This window comes from Chionomys nivalis, chromosome 6 (genome assembly GCF_950005125.1).
Source record: "Chionomys nivalis chromosome 6, mChiNiv1.1, whole genome shotgun sequence".
In the NCBI taxonomy this organism is placed as follows: domain Eukaryota; kingdom Metazoa; phylum Chordata; class Mammalia; order Rodentia; family Cricetidae; genus Chionomys; species Chionomys nivalis.
In genome coordinates, this window is record NC_080091.1 from 20,759,246 (window position 1) to 20,762,334 (window position 3,089).

The following is a 3,089-nucleotide window of genomic DNA, read 5'->3' on the forward strand; positions in this document are numbered from 1 at the left end:
AGTTGTTAACTCCTGTCTCCCCCCACCCCCGCTGAGTCTGCTTGTTCTACTGACTGTGATGCCCACCTCCCCAAGCTCCTACCTTTCTCCCTGCCTCATTCAACTGCTCTTTCCCACCATGGGCACGGACTTTGTCCATGCCTGAGGTCAGAGTTGTCAGGGTGCGTCTCAGGACCCCTCTTGGTCTAGCTCTACGTTCTCTTAGACTACCTCATGTATTTCATGCTACAGTTGTGAGGGCCCACGGATGTGAGCCTGTTCCACCTGGACTGGAGGTCAGGGAGTTTATTTTTGCTCTTTTAAAGTTGCTGACAACGGATGTGGCTACAAACAAGAGATTCTGACCTAGGGTGTGGTTAACCCGTATTTTGGGTATAGAGGTGGATACACTCCACCTAAACCAAGGGTCGGAGTATTCAAGTCTATTCCTTATGGCATGTTAATGAAGTCTGTTGCATCCCTCTCTCCTTTCGGAGTGAAGTATATAAGCGTGTGGAAAATAAACGAGGGTTTTGGATTCAGTATTCACTGACTGTCCCTCCTGATACTGTTCTGTTTCTGCCTCTGATGCTCTCACATCTCTGTTCCTTTGGCTTAATAATTCTAATCCTCACGCTCCTACCATGGAACATATGAATTCCCTCGAGGCTGCTCTTCGACATACAGTGACACCAGCTACTCCAGAACACAAGCTGCCCTGACCAAGCGAGACTCCCCGACTCAGAAAATGGCCATCCATCTGGATGAAGCAGCACCACTTAGTTTCCTAAGTCCTCCAGATCTAAGCAGTTGTCCCCGAGTCCTCCAGATCTAAGCAGTTGTCCCCGAGTCCTCCAAATCTAAGCAGTTGTCCTGAGTCCTCCAGATCTAAGCAGTTGTCCCCATCCTCCAGATCTAAGCAGCTGTTTTGAGTCCTCCAGATCTAAGCAGTTGTCCCTGTCCTCCAGATCTAAGCAGCTGTCCCCGAGTCCTCCAGATCTAAGCAGCTGCCCAAGCCTTTGTGGTGGTGGTGGTGTCTGTTCTCTACTGCTGTCTCCATCAACCCTCTTCTGCCTATGCCCTGCCCCTTTCATATTGCAGAGGATAACTTACCTATAGTGCAAATTTTAGAATATAATTTCTACCTCAAATGTCTCATGGAATAACACCCAGACCCTGCTTGTTTCTACACCTTCACCCTTAGAGCTAGAAACTTCTTGTTCTGGTGGTTTTTTCTCTTTGTCAACTTGACACAAGCCAGAGATATCTGGGAAGAGAAACCTCAGTTGAGAAATGCCTTTCCCAGATTGTCTGCAGTGCATTTTTTTTAATTAATGCCTGATATGAAAGGGCGCAGCCCACAGGTAGCAGTGCTGTCCCAGGCAGGCAATCCTAGCAGGCTGAGCAAGCCACAGGGTTCCTCATTGTCTCTGTATCGGTTCCAGCCTCAGTTTCCCTGGCTGATGAGTTGTAAGCCAAACCAACCCTTTCTTCTCATGCTGCTTTTGGTCATGGTGTTTTATCATAGCAATAGAAAACCAAGCTTAAAAGACACTTTCCTTGAACTCTCCAAATGATTCTGTTCTTACACTTCCTTTCGTCCATGTCAAAATTGTAATTAGTTTCAGTACATTTAATTATTAAGTATCTCTCCAGGGGCTGTGAGCTCAAAGAGAAAGTGTCATGTTTGCTGTCCTGGTACTTTGCCCTGCGCTTGGCACCTACGTTGGACAGCACAATTATGAAATGTGTATCTCTGCCTACGGATTTGGAACCCCGGTCATAACCTAAGAGTAAGCACAACAGCTAAGTGGGTGTGGAATCCAGCACGGAGTCATTCCCCCAAAGTCACTGTGGAAGCTGGCTGGCACGCTTCCAGCGGCACTCAATGGCACCACGGACAGAATGCTTCCCATTTTCCTTCCTTCTTTCTTTTTTTAAAGTTCAGGGCCTGGGCAGCTAGCTCTTGGCAGCTGTGGAAGACTCCGGCTTTACTTCCCTGTTGCTTGCCAGCTGACTTTACTCAAAACTCCTCCGCTAGCAATCCTTGAAAGTAGTCTGTGGCTACTGAGAGCGCAGTGAAGGGAAAACAGTAACATCTGATGCAGGGAACAACCCAGCTTTGTCTCCTCACGGTATTTATGTGTCAAAACAGGGGCCGGCAGCTAATCAAACACACAGACCTAACTTCTAATTTGCTTCTTTTCAAATGTTTTATTTGCCTTCCGAATTATGAATAAAATCGTGTGTGTGGGGAACCCTCAGACCCAAGGAAGTCATACAATTGCCGCCCCTTTCTTGCCCAGGGTTACAGTGGCGAAGCGTTTGTATGACAGCACAAAAATCCAACTTGTTGCCTTCCCGTCGCTCTTAGGCGAAGTGTGACCAACATTAAAAACAGTACGGTCTGGAGGCTGCCAATCAACATTTCCAGAGCTACCACTCAAAATTCCTTCTTCTGGACGACCCACCCCATCCACGCGGCTCGATGCAGCCAAAACAACTCTTGGGCTGCTGCGTTTCGCTGAGAGTAAGCGCTGTGGTCCAGCGGGCTGAAATTCAACCCCCAGCGCTCAATAATGGCTTCCCTTTGGCTAACTCCACCTGACAGTCTTTTGCAAAAACTCAAACAGGTGTGGAGTGTTAATTTCTCAACGGGATTAACTCTAGAGGGTCGTTCTAAGGCCTCGGCGTTAAGGATGAAGGGGGAGCTTCCAGGCGCGCCCCGACTAGGTGCGCAAGGCGTGCCGGCCTGGCCGGCCTACTCAAGCCTTGCAAACTAGAGCGACTTCTCCATCCGGTCTCGCGGGCTTCCCCACCGGGCCTCACCTTGGCAGGCAGCGCTTCGGGGAGGCTGCGAAGGCGTTGGGTTAGGGGTGACCATCGCGGGTCCCGTGCGCTTTGCGCGTGGGTTTGGTTAGTGCCCACCCCAGCAGCGTTATGAGGGCTCAGCGTTGAATGGCAGGCTGCCCTCACTCCTGGCGTCGCCGTGTGGGTGCCCCCGCCCTCCCCATCTTGCATTCCTGCCTTCCGGAGGCGCGAGTGGAACCACGTGGAAAACCATGTGAACCATGTCTTCACAACCCGAAGACCAGGAGTTGAACAGGCAC